The sequence below is a fragment of the Impatiens glandulifera genome, chromosome 6 (assembly GCF_907164915.1).
Source record: "Impatiens glandulifera chromosome 6, dImpGla2.1, whole genome shotgun sequence".
Taxonomy (NCBI): Eukaryota; Viridiplantae; Streptophyta; class Magnoliopsida; order Ericales; family Balsaminaceae; genus Impatiens; species Impatiens glandulifera.
The window spans coordinates 41589376-41612150 of record NC_061867.1 but is presented as its reverse complement, the minus strand read 5'-3'; the positions used below and the strand labels follow the sequence as shown (position 1 = coordinate 41612150).

At 31.1% G+C, this 22775-nt stretch overlaps 5 non-coding genes across 5 annotated transcripts; 2 read left to right on the top strand and 3 right to left on the bottom strand.

Moving 5' to 3' along the window:
* Nucleotides 1–3161: 3161 nt before the first annotated feature.
* On the bottom strand, nt 3162–3249 carry LOC124944245. Its single transcript, XR_007099884.1, has one exon. It is a non-coding gene; the product is annotated as a small nucleolar RNA Z221/R21b (small nucleolar RNA).
* Nucleotides 3250–3607: 358 nt separating this feature from the next.
* On the bottom strand, nt 3608–3695 carry LOC124944242. The gene has a single exon (XR_007099881.1). It is a non-coding gene; the product is annotated as a small nucleolar RNA Z221/R21b (small nucleolar RNA).
* Nucleotides 3696–3786: 91 nt separating this feature from the next.
* LOC124944187 lies at nt 3787–3936 on the bottom strand. The gene has a single exon (XR_007099835.1). It is a non-coding gene; the product is annotated as a small nucleolar RNA snoR2/U65 (small nucleolar RNA).
* Nucleotides 3937–16548: 12612 nt separating this feature from the next.
* LOC124944189 lies at nt 16549–16698 on the top strand. Its single transcript, XR_007099837.1, has one exon. It is a non-coding gene; the product is annotated as a small nucleolar RNA snoR2/U65 (small nucleolar RNA).
* A 45-nt stretch (nt 16699–16743) lies between these two features.
* On the top strand, nt 16744–16831 carry LOC124944244. Its single transcript, XR_007099883.1, has one exon. It is a non-coding gene; the product is annotated as a small nucleolar RNA Z221/R21b (small nucleolar RNA).
* The last annotated feature ends 5944 nt before the right edge of the window (nt 16832–22775 follow it).

Below are 22775 nucleotides of genomic sequence, written 5' to 3'. Positions count from 1 at the left end.
TACTCCATTTTCCACAAGAGCAAAAACCTCTATATAAATCCACATTATGTTTGTTACCACCCTTCCAATATCCATTTATGGTTCTGTATTGTGCAGTAACGATTTCGAAGACTTCTCTTTGTTCATTGTATGCAATAACCTTGTGTGATGATGCTTTTTTCTCAACAGTTTCAAATAATTCTCTTGACCTTTGACAATAAGTTTGACCATTTTGAAGGTCATTAAACGTCGCAGTTTCAAATATAAAACAAAATTGAATTATAAAGATAAAATATGCATTTTATTGTATATTGAACGTGATTAATATTTATTATGTATTTTATTTTATTGTAATGTTTATGTTATGTATTTTATTGTGATGTAATGTATTTTATTTTAATGTATGTAATATATTTTATTTCAAGTTCCCTTTATGTAATGTATTCTATTTTATTTTAATTTATAATAGCTATTTAAATTATTTAATTTAGTGTATTTAATTTGAACTATATATATTATATTTATAGATTTAAATAAAAATAAAATATATGTGTTATTTTATTTTAATATTTATATAATATATTTTAATTGAATTAATTAATAGTTTAAAAGTGATGATATTAATTAATAGTTGAAAGAGAGAGAGGAGTTAATTAATGGGTTGAGAGAGAGAGAGTTAATTAGTGGGTTAAGATAGAGAGTGAATTAATTAATGGGTTGATTAATGATTTAGAGAGAGAAAGGTGGGTAGTTTGGGAATGTGAATGAAAAGGTGGGTAGTTTGGGAAAATTTGTTTGAAAGGTGGGTAGAACAGGAAATGGTTCGATGGCAATGGGTACTCTACCCGTCAGATAATGTACACATCCCTAAACCCGATATACATTTTACTATCCGACCCTGAACTCAATGAGTATCTCTACTACTATCTCTATCTCCTATTCGTCGGGTACCCGATCCACAATGGGTACCCGATCCACAATGGGTACCCTATTACCCGATTAAAAATTAATTATGAGATTATAAATATTTAAGAAAAAAATATAATTATAATAAATAATTTTAAAATTAGTAATATCGAAATATTAAAAATACAAATAAAAACATTATTTACTTACATATTTATTTAGTAAATCTTGAAAATGATAAACTACATTGAAAAAAATAGAATGAAAATTGGAAAAAGTTTAAAGATTGAATATAAAAAATGATGAAAAAAATAATATTTTGATATTAAAGTAAAGTTGAAGATCAATATTTATGTAGAAAAATGTTCGACATTTCTTTTTCAGCGACTAATCTTTGAAGATTCCAGTGACGATCAGTGTTTAAGGTTCGAGGCTAGTCCTGACCTAACCTCTTCCTAGACTAAAACTCAATTTATCATAGGACTTTAGCAGCTAACATAACAAATAAATTCAGAAATTAAATCGAACAATCAACACACAAATTGATAAATTTAATAATTGAATTACATTAACTATGAATAGAACCAACGTTGATGTACAGAATCGACATATGGATTGTATTACCAAATGTAGAACTTAGAGAGGTCCACTTGAAATGTTGAAGAAGACATAATAAATGGAGAAGAGGAGTTCGCCAAAGATGTTGAAGTTCTTGTCGGAATTACCTTGCAACTGTTCTTCAATTGGTTCATTTTCTCTCAAGTGTGATCTCTCTTTAGGTTAACTAGTAAACTTTCCAAATGCTAACGATGCCTCAAATGAATGAGGTAAAGTCTTTAAATACCCTTTGGCAAGGTCATACTTGGAATGTTTAAATTCAGGAACTGATAACTAATTAAATGAGTTCGACCGACATATTTCTCCACTCGGTCGAGTCGACTTGGCTGTGTTCTAAGTTATAGGTAATCGGCCATGCTCAACATTTAGCCTTGAATCAAACCAAATAGTCAAGTGTAGGTTACAAATTTTTAAAGTCAAAAACATTTTCATGTCTTGGTTTTCAACTATCTTAACCGATACTTCAAATCTATATAACTTTTAATTAAGATCACCATTGAGGCTGAGCTAGCGTGCATTGGAAATGTATTAAAGTTGGCTAAAATTTTCATTTTCCCAAGAAATCCGAAAAAGGCTGCAGGTCTATGCAATTCGCGATAGCACATCATTGTTCTTGAAATGAACAGTTTAGCGTACGGACAACCCTTGTCTTCCTAATCCAAGAGACTTAATCATCCATAAAGGCCCAACCCAAAGAACATTCTAAAAACCTTGTAAGAAATCATGTCTTACATTAATGTGTCATTTAATGTGATGGTTAGTTAGTAAGCTATTAAAGTGGTAGTTAAGTAGTAAACCATCAATGAGATAGTTGGCTAGCACACTATTAATGAGATAATTGGATGTTATGTAATTAATATAATAGCTGAGATATTCCTTTGTAAATCACTAAGTATCCAATCACATCGAGTTAATAAGTACCGCACAACCCATGACATCTAGTGTGGAACGTTAATTAGGTCAAACCAGGAGTGTTGTTTGTTATCAATATAAATTTAACTTAAAGATTTTTCCAATGGTAATTCATTTACACGCTCTAGGATTGAAGTTGATGCACTTGCATCATGCTGGATTGAAGTTGATGCACTTGCATCATTTTATTGGGTTGCGATTGATACACAAATGTGTTTTAGCTTTAGTTTTCCACCCGTAGGTAAAAATCCAATTTTAAAGCCTTATAACTGAAGTTATGAATTTTTACCTATAAGAATGTCATGTTTGATCGTATTCTAGTAGCATTGCCTTGCACCACAAAGTTCTTGTGAATAAGAGCTTGGACACGAATTATAATTCAAATAGGCCTTGTAAAAAACTCTTCAAGCTTTCCTAAAAATTCAAGATCATCTAAAACCATTAAGAACAGAGATCTAAGTGAATTTTTGGAGTTGAAGATCCTCAATGGTGCCTAGCATCAACATGGAGAATTAAAGTGAAAAAACAATCATTTTGAATAATCAAAAACAATTTAAGTTAGAACCATCAGAAACCAAAGTTTATCCGCAGCAGCCAATTAATGACTATACAGTCCGCATCATGGTACAGTCTGAAGAACAGACCACATCATTTGGTTCCAATTTCCAAATACCAAACATATTTTCATATACAATACATTGAATTCAAAACAAATCATAAAGAAAAAAAGAACTTTGATTGAAAGAGGGCTCAGAAACAATATGGGTAGAGTGTATTATCAGCATACTCACAAGAGTAAGAGTGGTGCATGACAAACATTTCTCATCACTGCCCAAAACAAGATTAATTAATCTTAAGCCTCAAATAGTAGACCACATCATTTGGTTCAAATTTTTAAATACCAAATATATTTTCAAATATAAAACATTGAATTCAAAACAAATCTAAAGAAAGAATGAACTTTGGTTGAAAAAGGGCTCAGAAACAATCATCTTGAATGATTGATGGAACCATCAGAAACCAAAGTTTATCCGCAGCAACCAATTAATGGCTATACAGTCCGCATCATGGTACAGTCTGAAGAACAGACAGCATCATTTGGTTCCAATTTGTAAATACCAAACATGTTTTCAAATACAAAACATTGAATTCAAAAACAAATCATAATAAAGAAAGAACTTTTGTTGAAAAGGGGCTCAGAAACAATATGGGTAGAGTGTATTATCAGCATACTCAAAAGAGTAAGAGTGGTGCATGACAAACATTTATCATCACTGCCCAAAACAAGGTTAATAAATCGTAAACCTCAGATAGTAGATCTGACATCAAAGTTAACTCATTGGCAATCTAGTATTTTTCACAACTAAGAAGAAATGTAATCGCATAAAACGGCTCCGTGGACGAACCAAGAACAATCGATCCACAGATTCCTATCAAGATGCGAAACATGAAATTGATATTGGTCCAATATGACATCATCGGTCAATGCTCAATTAGCTACCGTAGACGTGGCATCGGACCTTCAAAAACTAAACAATCTACAGCAGAGACGGCAATATGAATCGATCCAGATCCGCGATTCAAAAGACATGATGATTTAAACAAAACAAAGGAACAGATAGAACATTAAAAGAAGAGAAAGAAAGCAGCAATTAACAAACTTGTATCCCTATTGAGCACCAGCTAAGACGGATGAGATTGAAGATGAAGGAGACGAGGGTAATGTATATATACAAATGAATTTGCTGCTGAAAGAAACCCTAGTTCCCTAGTTTGATTAAGGCCTCGTTTGATCTTTGGTTATTGGGAGGTTTTATCCAAAAACTCAACCATTACAAAATCAAATCAATCATTTTATAAATTAAAATATCAAAATTATCATTTAATTAAATATTTTATTTTATATTATTAAAAAATAATATTAATAAATATATCTTATATTTATTTATTACATTATAAAATTTATTTTCATATAATTTAAATTAATAAATTATTTCATTTAAAAAATTATATTAATTATATTAAATATAAGAGTAAATATAAATAAATTCAAAATATAAATAAAATTCTAACCAACTATATTATCTAATATATCATTTAAAATTTAAATTTATTTTAATAAATAATTATATTAGAAAATAAAGTTAAATATATTTAAATAAAAAAATATTAATTAATTTATAAATATATCTCATTTAAATTAAAAATTTATAAAGAAATTTATTATCATTATTTATTTTTTTATAAACTAACTTTAAATTATATTTTTAAATAAATACTATAATAGATTTATTTGATTTTTGGTTATTATATTATAAAAATTATTTCATTTAAAATTTTATATTATTATATTAAATAAAAATAAATACACAATATAAATAAAATTATAATATACTATATTATTTTATATAATATTTAAATTATAATTATAAAATTAATATTTATTTAAATTTTAATTGATGAATTAATAAAAGTTAATATTAATATATTTATAATTTTTAATATTTATTTTATTATATTATATTTTAAATTTTATTTAAATATAAATTAAATTAATATATTTTTAAAATGTATTCAAAGAGTGAGGGAGGAGAAGAGAGGTAAAGGTATTATTGGTAATAAAAAATAAAAATCTGATTTTTTTCCTAATTTCATCAAACAAGATTATTTAGGATAAAATCAGAATAAAACCCACTAACCCAAAGATCAAATAAGGCCTAAGAACATAATAAGGTCCTAGAACTTGTACCTGAGTATTCAGTATTGTTCCAAAATTATTTTCTGATTATACTGATACTTTAATATAGTCATCATGAATAATCATAATTAATTTTAATTCATCTTATTTTAACCATTTAAGTCCATGTATTTTTAATAATTGAGTGTGTTATGATATGATTTTGATTAGTATTTATTTTTATCAATTTTTTCTTCAGATCTGTTTGGGAATGAAACTTGAGTAATATAAGGTAGGTTTATAGTGATGCAATCTATAATATTTATAAAGAAAATAATTAATTAATTAAGTTAAATTGTTTTTATTAATTTTAATATTAAAAATATTTATAAAAAAAATTAAAAATTATATACATAAATGATGCAGGAATTTAATGGAAGGTTTCATATATCTACTAATAATACCAACTACATATAAAATGTTAAATTTGTGGCGATTAAGTATATAAGACTACCAACCATTTGTTTGTAATAATAAGACTCCACATTGGTTTTGGAATCTTCTTTATCGGCTTTAGAATTCTCTATTTCAGCTTTGAAATTCTTGGTATTTTCATCTTGAGTTTCCTCAACAACAACTTGAGGTTCATCTTCTATTTTAGGCATAATCCTTTGCATTACAGGAAAAAAAATTCCTCTTCACCTTGATTCCCTTTACTTTTTTTCTTTCGTTGCTTTTCCATTTTCTCATAATCCTTCTTGCTTTCTTCTACAAATGTTTGATCTTTGAGTTTAACCTCCTCTATTTCCTTCTTTTTCTTTTCTATTTCCTGGTTTTTCTGCTCTTCTTCTTTAACTGTATCACATTTATTGTGCAGAAAAGTGTTACAGAAAGCACACCTTTTTGGTTTCCATTCATAAGAGATTTCTATGACATTGTGTTTTCCTTTTCTGTCAACAACACAACTGCCAATTTCATTGGCATAATACCTCTTAGGATGCACTTCAATGCTAATTCTAGCAAAGGACAAGTGCTCTCCTCCTTCAGGTATTGGGTCCATATATAATGGTTTCCCAATTGTACCTGCAAAATGACTAATTGCTTCAGCATTGTACATGTGGGCTGGAGTGTTCTAAAGCTTGAACCAAATCTGGGTTGTTTCTTTTGGTTTTTTTTGTAGATTGATCTCTTCTGACCACTTTTCCAGCTTCATGCAATTTGATCCTATGTAAGTATGCCCTTTCTCCAAAAAAATTTCAAATTTGAGCCCTTTTTGAACTGCAGGAAATAGAAATCATGTATATTTGCAGAAACTTTTCCAAGTCCCTTTTCTCTCCACTGTTTAATTAGAGTCTCTTTGGTAGTTTGAATGATACTCTATTTTTCCCAGTAAAGTTTCCAACCACTACAAACTCCCAGTCTTCAATACATTTCTCCTCTACTTTAGAAGGTAGTTTGAATTCAAAATGAGAATTGAGTACCTCTACCTTTGTTTGGATATCTCCCAAGTATATTTTTTCTTTGTAGGCATGATCTTCAAATTTCTTTCCTACTTTATTCTTCCATACCTCGTTGACTTTCCATGTTGAATTACTCCTGATAGTGTAGGTCTTGGTTTTGGGAGCCTTCATCAGCTCCTTTATTACATCAACTGACCATTTAATTATTTCCTCATATTCTGTTTTTTTCAGTAAATTCTAGTCCTGGATATAATGAATATTGAGTTGGACTGTTATTTGTTGAGCTTTCTCTTTACTAATTATGATTTCACCCTTCTTAGCATGCATTAGAAGTTTGGTAATCAAGTTTTTAAGACCAAACAGGTTGGCTCTTTCATTATAACCAACATTCCAAATTACTTCTTTCTTTCCCTGTTTTCCTGCAGCATTTTCTTCAGAATTTGTAACAGTAATTGGTTCCTTACCTTTGTTGCATTCCCGTTTTTTCTGAATTATTTCTTCAGCAATCATATCAATTTTCTTTTCAGCTACCTCTCTTAAACCTTCCATCACGAATTATTTGACTTCCTTATATTTATTGTTTTTCTTTCTTCCCATTTTAATGAAAAACAAAACAAAACAACAAAGAAGAACAATTACAGAATATGGTACACCAGAAACCCTAGTTATACAAAACAGGGTAAACTAGAAACCCTAACCTTCTAACCAAGCTTGTAGATGAATGATCTACCTAGCAATTATAGTCGATACTGTGTCGTTCGTGCCAATTGCGTCGAGTGTACCGATTGTGCTGATTGTGCCGATCGTGCGCACGTTTGACAAGCGACACTAAACAACTAACAACGTGATCACAATTAGTGAACCGCGACCTTGATACCGTTCAAATCGTGTCGATTGTGCCGTGCATGCCGATTGTGCTGATTGTGTCGTTTGTGCAGATTGTGCCGATCGTGTCGTTCGTGTCATTTCTTCTTCTCTTTTCCTTTTGAATATTTTGGGTTGTTCGACATATACTTCTTCATTTAAATTGTCATTGAGAAAATCACTTTTCACATTCATTTGAAAAAAACAAGTATCTTGTGTTGCCATTGCTATTATCATCCTAATTGTGTCTCATCTTGCTATCGTGGCAAATACTTTAGTATAATCCATGTCATATTATTGAGAATATCCTTTCACCATAAGTTTGGCCTTGAATTTTTCAATGTCACCATATTCATTCAACTTTATATTAAAAATCCACTTGACACCAATACTTTTATCTCATTTAGGTATGTCCATCAATGTCCAAGTATTATTTTTGTCAATTGAAGTTATTTTCTCTCGCATAGCTTCCATCCATTTTGAGTTCTCAACCACTTCTTCAAATGAACTAGATATGTGTTAGCATACATGACAATATCTTCTTCATCGTCATCTATTTCACAATCACAAGTCACATAATCTCTCAACAAATTATGAGGCATTCATTTTAGTCTTCTAGTTCTTCTAACTACTAGAGTATTGATGTTAGATAGTTCATCAGATTCTTCATTCTCTTCATGGTTAGGTATTGATGCTTCTAATTGTGGAGCATCTAAAATTGTGGTTTCTTCTTCATTTTTACTATCATCACTTAAATAGTAATATTTCCATTCCAGTTCTTGAATTTTGTCAACCTCATCTTCTTTTCAATATCAGCAGCATCTTCTTTAAATACTACATCTGTACTTACTATCACCTTTTCAGAAATATGATCATATAACTTATAGTATTTGGACACTTTGCTTAGACCAATTAATACACATATATGACTCTTATCATCCAATGTTTTCCTTCTTTAGTCAGGTATGTGTACATGACCTAAACATCTAAATATACTAAAGTGCTCTACTGATGGTTTAGAACCACTACATACCTCTTTATGTGTCTTGTTTTCTAGAACTGTTGTGTAATTTCGATTGATCACATGGACATTACATTGCACTACCTATGGCCAAAACTTGCTTGACATATTCTTATTAGAGAGCATGCTTCATACACCATTCGTTATAGTACAATTTCTTCTTTCAACTACCCTCATTCTGTTGTAGAGTGAATGAAGTTGTGAGTTGTCTCTTAATTTCTTTTGTCTCACAAAAGGTTTCAAATTTCTTGATTTGAACTCACCTCCTCTATCACTTCTTAAACATGCTACATTATATGTACATTCCCTTTCAATATAAGCTATGAAATTCTTAAATGTTTCAAATACTTCAGATTTTTCACTTAAAAAATAAAACCACATTTTTTTACTATAATCATTTATAAAATAAAGTAAGTACCTTATTCCATTTGTAGAGACTGGATTTATAGGCCCACACATATCAGTGTGAACTAGTTGCAATATTCTATTATTCCTCAATGTAGTTTTTTTATCATCTTGTCTCAATGTTATTTTCCCACAAAACAATATCCACGTCTCCTTTCTAGTGTTATAATGGTTGGTAGGCCATTAACCATATTTCTTGAATGCATTTTCTAAAGACGGTTGTAATTCAGATGTTCATACCTATAGTGCCATAAGTATGAATTATTTTTAGAAAATCTTTTTAGAGCATAGTTGACATTTGATCTTTTAGAGCATAGTTAACAAGTGTTTTTTTGGAGCATAGTTGACAAAAAATTATGAGGCAGTCTGAAAATATGATATATCTAAACCATAATAGGAAAATCATGTTATTTTTGGGGGATTAAAAATGTGGCAACAAGAAGATTAAACACATAGCCTGCAAACATACTTAATCATTTAACTAGCCACAATATTTATCGTTTGACGGACTCGTACCTAGGACCTCTCAAGGATGCTGAGAATATCACTTTTTGTTACCGCTAAGATAGAAGAGGTGATGAAGATCATGTTATTTGTGTAGCTGAAAAACTGAATAACATGTTTCTCATAATTTTAGTAGACATAATTAGTCCACGTTGACGACTATACACCTTGCATTGATATTTCTCAAACAACAAACGTATCCCCTTTTCTTGAATTTCCCCACACTTAGTAGATGATTTATCATCTCCAGAACATAATAGACATTTGAGATAAAATTATTTGTATCTTCAATATCCATTCTCACATTTCCTCATCCTTTAACTTCTAGCTCCGCATTGTTTCTTAATCGAATAATGTCTTCAAAGTTTTGATCAAGTTATTAAAACCACCCTTTATCACCACACATGTGATTGGAATAGCCAAAGTCTATGTACCAAACTCTACTCCCTTACCAAGTCTTTGGTTTTGTTAAAACCATCAACAAGATATATTCTTTCTCCTCTTCTGTATAATTAATATTTTCTTCTCATTTGGAACATTCTAACCGACAGTGCCCTAATTGATGGCAATTATAACATTCAACTAAAGCTTTATCATATAGTCTTCCTCTACCTCTTCCTCTTCCTCTTCCTCTTCCTCTTCCTCTTCCTCTTCCTCTTCCTCTTCCTCTTCCTCTTCCTCTTCCTCTTCCTCTTCCTCTTCCTCTTCCTCTTCCTCTTCCTCTTCCTCTTCCTCTTCCTCTTCCTCTTTCTCTTCCTCTTCCTCTTCCTCTTCTAGGACCTGTATTTATTCATATACCTCTACTGTCCACATCCGATCTTAAAACTTCTTGTTCTTCTTTAGTCTTTAGGAATTTTATGTTCATGAATCTGTAAAGAGTTTTGTAGTTCATCCACACTCATTATTTTAGTGTCTCCGACCTCTTTAATAGATACCACCACATAAGCGAATCTATTTATTAGGGTTCTAATAGCCTTTATTACAATTACAAAATCACCAATTTTTTCTCCATTGCTCCGCATTCTGTTAGCAATACCCATAACCTTAGAGAAATACTCTTTAATGGTCTCACTATTCTTCATTTCCAAAATCTCTAATTCTCTTCTTAAAGTATTGAGAAACGATCTTTTTACTCTATCATTCCCTCCATACTTAGTTATAAGAGATTCTCAAATAACTTTTGTTGAACTTTTATCCAACACCTGCTCAAATGTAGCACTATTTAAAGCTAAAAATAGGTAGTGTTTTACCTTGTAATCCTTTGTTTTTGCTTCTTCTAGGTTTGTCTATTGTTGTTGATCGAAAGTATCTTCTTCATCTGATTGTTCAATACCTTTATCAATCAGGTTTCACAACCCTTTTGACCTAAAAATAATCTCCATCATTTTACTCAAATGGTCACAGTACTGATCGTTGAATGTCATATTATTGGATAGATATTTTCTTTCCTCGCCCATTTTCTCTGATCGTGGCTTAATTCTAGGATTTTCTCTTCTGTATTGTGAATTTTCTCTCTCTTAAAATACCTCAACCTAGTGCTATGATACCAAATGTAAATAAAGAATTACTAAAACCAAAAGTTTACGCATTTTAATTTGTTCCTCATGAAATTCCCTTTTTCTCTTCTTAACCTCGCAACGTTCGAGAAAGGTTTTATGTACGCGAGATTTTCTCTCATTCTATGCGTTTACCAATTTTAGAGTCAACTAACTAAGACTCAATCTAACCTAACACTCTAGAAGTTACGTTAACCAATCATTCAAGAAACATTCAAACAAAAATTCATCGATTAAAATCAAACATAAATTAAATTGATCAAATTGAAAAGAATCAACAAAGCGTCGACGTTAGTGTACAAAACTGACGTCCTATATAGATTACAATGACAAGAGATTAAGGAGGCCTACCTGAAGCAACAAAAGAAAAGAAGAAACTGAAATGGAAACTAGTTCGTCGAATAAGATGATGCTCACCGAAAACACCTTCCTTATGTTCTTCTTTTGGTTATTTTGCTCTTAAATCTCTCTCTCTCTCTTACTTAATGGAATACCTATGGTCGTGACTTGTAACTATTTGCCCCAAATGAGGCAATCTTCTTACCCTTGGGCAAGGGTAACTTAGGGATTGTAATTTCAAAAAAACCGGCAACTTCTTCTTCGAGTTCAACTGACTTAAATTTCCCTTAAACCGTACATGGGTTTAATTTTTTCTTGTAGGTAACCGGTCAAGATACACTTTGAGACTTTTTTTGATCCAAATGGTCAAGTGTGGACCAAGTTACACATTTTTAAATTAGGCTTTTACTGGTTTCGGTGTTATGTCAACTTGGATCAACCAAAACTTCTAATGTCCATAACTTTTGGCTCAAACCACCATTGAGTATTGTAACACCGTTTTATCCCCCCGGTCTATTTCCCATTCCATAGCTTATCACGTATTTGTGAGACACGTGGCAATAATGAAGGACTACCGTGAGATAGCTCGAGGTTCAATGATTTCAACCCTGGTTTACGTACCAGGCATCTTTTAAAATGAAACATTTAATTTTTAAAAGATTTTGAGAAAACCTGGAGCAGTAATAAATTAATTATGTAAAATAATTAATTTTTTGTTCAAACATTAATAATCTAGGAGGCTGAATAACAATTTAACTTGGCCCGATTTAAATCAATTAAACATAATCAATTTAAAGATTATTCATTTGAAAATCAGAGTCGCCAAGAGATTTTATGAAAATCAATAAAATGATACGTGTACAAACGTATTTATACCAGAGTTTCTGAAAAAAAGTGGTTCGTTGTCTGTTTACGCTCGGGAAATGGCTTTCGCGCTATGTCCTTTGCGCCCGCCTAAGGACGGTTTTCAAAATCCTTCTAAAATAGACAAAGTCTGGCTTCTATAAATCTAATTATATCATTTATTATCTTTAATTAGTAGTCTAGGGGTCCTAAATGAGGACAGACTTTAAATAATTGTACAAAATCATTTAAAGAAGGTGTGTACCTGTTGCGTTGGGGTTCAGATTTAACAAAACCTGAAAACATTATAAAAAGATGTTAGAGAGTATAATCAAACAAGACCTAGCAAAGAAAATTGTTTTGGGGAACATCCCAAGGAATCTTGAGAGTTACTTCATGACCTTGAGAATGCCATTTTTTAGAAAATGGGGTTTTGGTTCTAGAATAGTTTTTTTTTTAAAGTTGAACCAAACGGGCCTAAGGATTAAACCCTAGGTTCGAGTCCGATCTTGTCAATTTGGGCTTAGTAAGGTTTGAGATGTTTAATTTTAGGTAAGGGTTCGGACTTAGGCCTAGGGCTATAACGGTCTTAGGTTAAGTGGGGGTTTGATACTAGGCTAGGGCTAGGGTTTGGCTTAGGCTAAGATGAGGCTAGGTTTAGTTGTTAGTTCTAGGTTAGGTGTCATGGTCAATCCTAGGTCAAGTGGCAAGGTTTGTTCTAGGTTAATTAGGTCTAGGCTAGTTTTGTTAGCCCTAAGCTAACTCTCTTGGTCGTGGGCAATTTCCTCGGTCGGATGTTCTTGTTTTGGTCCGAAACTTCAAAACACTATAACTTTTGATTGGGATATCCAAATCACAATCCGTAAGTTGTCGTAGGTTCATATGATCATGAAGAATAAAAGCCTTAACATAAATCACAATTTTTAAAATCATAAGGGGATCAATTTTTAAACACCACTTCTAGGTCACATTTTGGGATCTTTTAAATTAGACCATTTCAAGGCCTCATTTTTGTTCCATTAGCTTTGAAATGATGAATATAGTAAATCCATAACAAAACAAGAACATCATTACACCATTAAAATAGTTTTTGAAAATTGAATCAAAATCTAACTTTTTTCAAAAAACTAAATTTGATCAAACATGATCAAAAGGGTGAAACAGTTACATGGAATTCATCCCTACATGTTAAGAATCATGTATAGTTACTAATTGAATCAATAAATCCAACTTAGAAGCAAGAATATGAAATTTCAAAAATCCAGATTTTTAACCTTTTTTCCCAAAATTTCAATTTGATCAAACCTAATTAAAACATGATTACAGCTACTTAGAAATCATCCAACAATGTATACAAACATGTAATACAACTAATTGAACCAACAAAATCAGATTAAAAGCAAGAACACAATTTTTAAAATTCAAATTTTCAAGTTTTTTTTCTCAAATTTCAATTTTGATCAAACATGATCAAAACTTGATTACAGTTATTTGGAAATGATTCAAACATGTTTATAAACATGTATAGCAACAATCTAGACCAAAAAATCCAGATTTAAACCAAGAACACAACATTTCAAAAAAATCAAATTTTCAAACTGATTTTTGCAAAATTCTGTTCTAGGTTGATTTGATCGGTTTTCTTTCAACAAAAAGCTTACACATGATATATATAATGATTTTATACAAAGAAATCACACAATCAAGCCTAAGAACACGACCAAAGTGATCAAACAAGAAAATTTGAAGAATTTTAAAATTTTGAATTACAAATCGAAAATCAAGGTTTCTTGAATCATACCAACAGTTAGAAAATGTTCCTGTGCAGTGTTGGAGGTGATCTAGAAGCCTGGATCGAAGCTTGGCTCACCAGAGAAAGTTCTGCAGAAAACTGTTCTTGGCCGAAAATTGCAGGTCTTCGATTGAGGCGACTTGTTGTGTAATTCTTGGTTATTGTTTGATGGATTGGTATTAGGATGGTAGGAGAGTATTTATAGGGTGAAAGGTCGGCTGTAGAAGGCCAATTTGAGTTGTCTTTGATCGCTGACGTTCTTATCCCTAATTCGTGGCAGTCTTATCCCGGGGAAGACAAGGCTTCTAGATAAGGGGGAAACGTAGGCACTGACGAGCGGATCACGTGGGCGAAAAAATCAACGGATTTGATCACCTGTAGCCGAAGTTAGAGCTTCTAGAAGAAACTCGTCGGCGAGGTCACGATTTTGGCGATCCCTGCGTCCCAGCGGAGAAGATGAACAAAACGACGTCGTTTTGAGTAACGGAACGCTAAGTTCCATCTGGTTCCGTCAGCGGTCAGCCTGTTTGACTAATGGGGTCAGTTTGTCCCGTTAGTTGATCCGGTGCGGGCGCGCTCATGGTTCTGCTATAGCTGGATTTCTGGCGCGCTCTGGGCTGTCGGATGAGATCTGGGCGCTCATCTGATGGTCCAGGATCCTGCTGCAAAGTTTAAACATAAAATCAGCCACACAGGATTATGCAATTTTAATTTTATTTAAAAGGTTATTAAAAAACAAATTTAATTCCTTTTAAATCTATTTTTTCACCAATAATTTCACAAAAAATATTTCTAAATTCATAATAACAGTTATGATAATATTTTATTTTTTGGGGAATTTTTGCGAATTTTGAGGTATTTTATTTAATTGGTTTAAGTCATTATTAAGCATAAATCATGAATAAATCCTAATTAAATATTTTTAACCCCTTCCTTGGTCTAATTTGGGTAAAATATATACAAATATTTTATCCTCAAATTATTTTTGGAATTTTGGAAAGTTTCTTTAATTAAGGTTTAATTATCACAATAATTAATCCTTAATTAGGTTTTAATTCCTTCTTTCAAGTTATTTTGAATATAAAAATTCAAAATATTATTTCAATATTATTAAACATAGTAATATTATTTTTCAAATAGGGTAAGACAAATTTTCATGCTTACAAGTATGTGACATGATGTGTTGGAAAGACGAGTTTGTTATCTTTCACTTTCGTGTTGGAAGAAATATGTTTGGAATGGTAATATGGTATATCTTGTTACACGCAATAAATGTTGCGAGTAAGTTTATCCAATCTGAAGATATTGATATTGCAATCAACCTTTTACAAAGATTTCATCAACTTATTGATGAGTTTAAAGAAGATGAATTTGCAATGAAGCTATACAAATGGCATGTGAAATGAGGATTGAACTTAAATTTCGAGAAAAACACATCATTCGAAGAAAAAACAATTTTATGAAAGTGGCAATGATGATGTGACACGATATCGTGAGGAGTCTTTTATAGTTGAATATTTTTTTGGTTTATAATTGATCAAGCTCGATCTTCGCTTCAAGTTCGGTTTGAACAATTTAAATAATATAAGGAAATATTTGGGTTTTATTGAATTTGGAGAAGTTAAAACATGAGCCTTTAATTAGCTTGATGAAGTCTTGTACAGAGCTTCAACAATTTTTTGTCACGACCGAAGTTCAAACATTAATGGTGATAAATTGTATTCAAAGTTATTGATCATGAAATGCTATTTAACAAATAAAAAAAGAGCAATTGATATGCTACAATGTTTGACAAAACTGAATTGTTTATTCCCAAATACTTACATTACATATAAGATTTTTCTTAACCATACCAGTAACAGTTGCATCGGTAGAAAAAAGTTTCTCGAAGTTAAAGTTAATTAAAAATTATCTTCGATCAACACTGTCACATAATAGACTAAATGGGCTAGCAATGTTGTCGATTGAGAAAGAAATAGTCCGCCAATTAGATTATACATATTTGATCAATATTTTGCCTTTAAAATTATTATACGAGTGATTTTTATTTTAGTTATTTAAATATTGTTAACTTTTGTCTTTTTATTATATATATATATATATATATTTTTTTTTTTTCATATTGAACTTTACTACAACAAAATAATTCATTTTTTATTTTATTTTTTTTACTTAGACCTCATTGAACTCAGGTACCACTCTCTTAAAATTTAAGACAAATTAGGATTAGTAAAATTTAATTTGAATGAAAATAATTGTTTTTATTGATAATTTAATATTAAAATATATAGTATAAAAATTAAAAAAGTATCGTGATTGATAATAAAAATATTGTTTTGAAAATTGAATTTTGTTGGATTAAATTAAAACCTCTCTTGAAAAGCTAAATTTAATGAACAATATGAATACTCGGTAGAGGTTCAGGGACCTTATTATCTTCTTAATCAAACTAGGGTTTCTTTCAGCGGCTAGTTCATTTATATATATACATAACCCTCGTTTCCGTCTTCAACCTCATACCGTCTTCGCTGTTGCTCAATAGTGTTCTAATTGTTCTTTTGTTTTATATAATTGATAAGTGAATTCCGATTCGCTATTCCTCATGTCCTTTGAATCGCCGATCTGTATCGATTCATATTGCCGTCTCTGCTGTAGATTGTTTAGTTTTTGAAGGTCCGATGCCACGTCTACGGTAGCTAATTGAGCATTGACCGATGATGTCATATTGGACCATTATCAATTTCATGTTTCGCATCTTGATAGGAATCTGTGGATCGATTGTTCTTGGTTCGTCCACGGAGCCGTTTTATGCGATTACATTTCTTCAGATCTACCATCTGTGGTTTACGATTTAATAATCTTGTTTTGGGCAGTGATGAGAAATGTTTGTCATGCACCACTCTTACTCTTGTGAGTATGCTGATAATACACTCTACCCATATTGTTTCTGAGCCCCTTTTCGATCAAAGTTCTTTCTTTATTATGATTTGTTTTGAATTCAATGTTTTGTATTTGAAAACATGTTTGGTATTTACAAATTGGAACCAAATGATGCTGTCTGTTCTTCAGACTGTACCATGATGCGGACTGTATAGTCATTAATTGGCTGCTGGGGATAAACTTTGGTTTCTGATGGTTCTATCTTAAACATTTGTTTTTTTATATGCAAACTGATAAACTTGGGAGAGTTTATCCTTCATGTAAGGGCCCAAGCTCAGATAAGCGCACTAAAAAACCCTCCTGGACTCTAATCTGGCAAATGGAAAGACCTTGAATGGATCATTGAAAATGTTTTTGGTAAAGAAATGGGCTAATAGACATGGAGGTGATGAGATAAAATTTACCAGTGTTGAGGACAATGAAGAAATTGGCGATCCCAAAATATGCTCAAATGTGAGTTGATCTTTCATAGGGTATAAAATCTTATGAGTGAAGAAATGTATAGAAGATAATTGAGAAGGAAATAGACTTAATTAAGTAAGGGCAAACAGATGTCGAGAGATCGATTGTGGTAAAGAATAATAGGTAGGTAGGAAAATTTTAACATAGGTGCATCTATATGAGTATAACCTTGCACTCAAAAGAATGTTTCACGAATCAAGGAGAATATACTGAAAAAGATCTTTTTTAAGAGTTTTAACACATTTTGACTTAAAATTGAGTAGACTTGGACAAATAGGAGATGAACAATAAAAAAACTTGAAGATAATTGTCAAGCAAAAATGATTTGAATTTCTCAATTAGAGCCTTGGAGAAAAGTGTCAAGAAATACACAAGGAAGGCTTAAGGAAAAAAAAATTATAATTGGGGAGGAAAGAAATGACATTGTGGCTTGACAAGTGAAAATAGAATTGAGGAGGTTTAAAATGAGATTTTAAAATTATTTTGGTGTTTGTTCCCAAACAACTCAAGTCTATAAATGAAGACATTAGTTTGGAATTGTCAAGGCTGAAAACCTTCATGACAATTCCAATTATAATGAATCTAGTTTGTAAACACAAATATAATATTGTTTCTCTTAATGAAACAAGACAGAGTGATGATTTCATTAGGAAAGTTTTAATAATATATTAATATCTTATGTATTCCACTCATAGAAGATGTATGTGTTCAAATCAAAGAGTTTCTTTTGTTTGTAAGATATCATCTCAATTCTAATGTGATGGTTTTATTATAAATAATGAAAATTGCATAAATTTCTTTTTATTTTTAATTTAAGTCTCCCCTTATACCATGAGACTTTATAATTGAAAAATATAAGAGTTTAATGAAGGTGCTAGTTTCACCGATTTGAATAAGAGGATTGATAGAGACAGAGAATGAAGGAATGAATGACGTGTCAACACATCACTGGTTGGAAAAATTTCATCACCACATAAAAGGTGAGGAGAGAGAAAAGAAAAAAATTTATTAAATTTTTAGCGAATCAAATTGAAATTGCGCCACATAATTTTTCTTTCAAATTTTCTTTTCTAAATTCTTTTTTCAAATCATTTCTTTTAAATAATATAAAGAACCGACCCTAAGGTAAGACAACCAATGCATTTGCATAGGGGCCCCCACTTTTATAGGGCCCCATTTTTTTATATTTAATAATATTATATTATTAATATTATTTTTTTTCTTTTTTTCTCCTTTAATATTAAATATATATTATAAAAATAATTTTTTTTATCTTCTTTTTAGTCTCGTATTATAATATATTAATTATTTATATTTTATTTTATTAATTAAAATTAAAAAAAATTACTATTTTAGGGTCCCAAAATTTAAATTTGGATAGGGCCCCAAAATTTCAGGGTTTTCATGGCCGGTGGTCCTGATAATAAAAGAATTGGTGGAGGAAGAATGAATGTCATTTTATTCATTTATGAACGAGTGTAATTTTTTTGAAATTAAGTTTAAAGGGTTGAATTCACTTGGTCAAACAAATATTCCGTCAATGGATAAAATTCTTTTTAAAATAGTTGGAAGGGTTTGTTTCCAAATTTTATCGCTCAAGTTTTGACACTTAAGTACTAATCATAGTTCGATTACCTTGGATACAAGGCCAAGCCAATTTTAAAGGAAAACAAGATTTATTTTTGAGAAATTTGGCTGATGAATAAAAGTGCAGATCATTTGTATAATTTTCAAAATCACTTCTTTTTGATGTAATGATCATGAGGTGGACACCTTCTCCTTCTCCCCTTGATATATCATTAAATGAAATGATATGTCAATTTTCATGCAATAAAATGAAAACTATTTATGGTCTAGTTAGATTTCTTGAATTGATAAAATAAATAAGAACTATTTGATTGAGTTCTTGAAGAGAAAGATTGAAATAATATTATTGATTGAATGAATAATCTTTACAATAGTTTATCTATTTATAATATTTATAATAGTAATAGAGAAATAACTAAATTAAGAAAATATAGGATTTGGTTATTATATTTAGCCTAATTAATAGGAGATAAAATATAGGATTTGGTTATTATATTTAGCCTAATTAATAGGAGATAAATAAATAATTTCTCTTATTTATTTAATACTTTATCATCCCCTTCAAGCGAAAAGGTGAGACACAAACCGTGAGCTTGCTACGTAAAAGAGCAAATCGATGAGAAGAAAGACCTTTGGTGAAGATATCAGCCACTTGATCTTCAGTAGGAATATATTGGATGAGTAGTTGTTTACGAGCAACTTTTTCCCGAACAAAGTGAAAATCGATTTCAATATGTTTTGTGCGAGCATGAAATACCGGGTGTGCTGATAAGAATGCGGCACCAATATTATCACATCATAGAACCGGAGAAGAAGAAAGTGAAACTCGAAGTTCACTAATCACACCATAGAGATTAAATCCAACAAAGATCAGCAATTGTATATGCAAGAGCACAATATTCAGATTCAGTACTAGATATGTGGCTGTTTCAAAAGCTTCACTCCAATAATGTAGTGGCATAGATGCATGAGCCAATAAAGTGAGACCAGTTTCCGTAATATGACGAATTTTTCGTTCAGCAATGCCATTTTGCTCACTAGTATGTGGGCAAGATAAACGATGTAAAATACCATGATTATCTGTTAATGATTTGAAATTTCTATATTTTCCTCCCCAATCAGTTTGCAATATTTTGATTTTACGACTAAATAAATTTTCAATAAGTCGAAGAAAGTTGATAAACGTATTCAAGACATCCGACTTTTTCTTTAGCGGATATATCCACGTGAATTTGCTAAAATCATCCACAAAATGTACGAAATAACGACCATTAGATGAAAATTCAGGAGCAGGTCCCCAAACATCTAAATGAATTAGGTTTAAAGGAGCCATAGATGTAGATTTTGAAGCTAAAAAAAGGGAGTTTATGTGCTTTCCCATATTGACATGATCCACAAAAAGAAATAGTATTACTACCTGAAACTGGTAATTTAAAGTGTGATATAACTAAAGATGTAGTAGCGCTAGAAGGATGTCCAAGTCGTGAATGCCAAATTTGAGCCGGAGATCTAATACCAATAAATGCTTGTTTATTAGAACATGTTGAAAACGAACTTTCAGTAGGTTCAATGCAATAAAGTCCGTCCTTGAGTAATCCTTTAAGAAGCACTATCTTCGTATCTCGGTCGTTTCCGACTTTGATAGTTTGAGTGTCTGTATAAGGAGCATGTACATGTAGATTATTAAGATCGGAAGTAATATGGTCGGTAACACCTGAATCTGGACACAAAGTGGGATCTACAATAGTAGACGATGTAACTAACATTGTCGTAGGATTTGTAGAAGGATTAAAACGAGGGCACTCGAGAGCACTATGTCCTTGTACATTACATATTTGACAAGATGGATTATAAAAACAACTTTCGGAGCGATGACCAATTTTATGACAAAAATTACATTGCGGACGATTATTGTCTCGATTCTGTCTTTGGTTTACAATAGTAGACGATGTAACTAACATTGTCGTAGAATTTGTAGAAGGATTAAAACGAGGGCACTCGAGAGCACTATGTCCTTGTACATTACATATTTGACAAGATGGATTATAAAAACAACTTTCGGAGCGATGACCAATTTTATGACAAAAATTACATTGCGGACGATTATTGTCTCGGTTCTGTCTTTGGTTCTTTCCGCCTCCATGCCTTTAAATATAAGCAACATTCGCTGAAACGTTTGAGCGCGAAATATTTTTATAATGGAATTTTCTTTTCTTGAATATGAGTCGTTGTTCATAATTTAGAAGGATGTCTGTCATCTCATTAAACAATAGATCTTGTCCGGAAGTTAGAGCACATATCATCGGCTCAAACTCGTCTCCAAGCCCGTTGAGTAGAGTTAGTTGCAGATCTTGATCAGAAACATATTGTCCGGCAGCGATAAGTGCATCTGATAGATTTTTGATGTGTTGAATGAAGTTAAGAAGAGAACCACTACCTTTGTGTGCGTTTAGGAGTTGACTCCGTAACTCAAATAGTCGGCTCTTTGATTGAGAAACATAAATTTTCTCTAAGGTTTTCCAAAGTTCTTGTGCCGAAGATGATTTTGAGACTTGTTGACGAATCTCGTCGGTCAATGTTGAAAAGAGCCATGCAAGTACCCTTTGATCTTGGATACGCCATTGTTTAAACTTTGGATTCTTGATTTGAATTGTATTATTTTGACCATCTGTTTCTTGAAGAAATTTGGGAGGAGTTTCAAGATTTCCTTCTACTATATCCATAAAATCATAACCTATCATGATTGGAGTAACTTGTGATTTCCAATAGATATAATTATATTTATCAAGCTTTACGCTTCCAGATATTATTGGTAGAATTGAGGAGTGATATTGTTCTTCCATTGAAATCGTTTTCGGGGGGAAACCCTTATACGCTCTGATACCAAGTTAGATTTCTTGAATTGATAAAATAAACAAGAACTATTTGATTGAGTTCTTGAAGAGAAAGATTGAAATAATATTATTGATTGAATGAATAATCTTTACAATAGTTTATCTATTTATAATAGTAATAGAGAAATAACTAAATTAAGAAAATATAGGATTTGGTTATTATATTTAGCCTAATTAATAGGAGATAAAATATAGGATTTGGTTATTATATTTAGCCTAATTAATATAGGAGATAAATAAATAATTTCTCTTATTTATTTAATACTTTATCAGGTCTTAATGTCATGACTTGATGCACTTAGTTTACACCTGAACTTTTTATTTGAATTTCAATATCCAAGTCTTCCCTCTCTTCTCGTCATGACATGATTAGAAGATTCTGGGGGTTCCACATGCTTCTTCATGGTTGGATCTTGGGTCGGATGTTGGGCCGGGTCACAGGTTGGGCCTCCCTCGGTTGAGCTCATGCTTACTTGACTTTGACTTGATCTTCACCTTGATCTTGAGCTTCACATGGACTTGGACTCTCTTGATTTCAAAATTAGGCATTCCCCTTGATGGATCTGTGTATTCTTTTAAGTTCTTGACCCTTCTTTGTGGAACTTGGCCCATTTTTGGAGAATTTTTATGGACATTAACTTGTTTTTGATAAATATTTACCCATGAAGCCTCACAATCTTCACAATTTTTTTGTTATTCCCTTTATTTACCTACAAAATAGAATAAAATAAAATAAAATAAAATAATGAATATAACTAACTAGCTTTTACTAATCTAACTACTTTTTAAAAAAAAATGTTAACTAATTTTTTAAAAGAAGAAAACTAACTAACTTTCTAATTTAAACAAATGTTTTAATAAAAGAAATGACTAAGTTGAAAAGCAATAGACTTAGTCTTATACTCCAAAAATATTTTATTTATTAATTACATCAAAATTAATCAAAATTTAACATAAACTAAATTAAAAAATAGTTATATATTGTAAGCACTAAAAATCAACAACCCAATTTATAA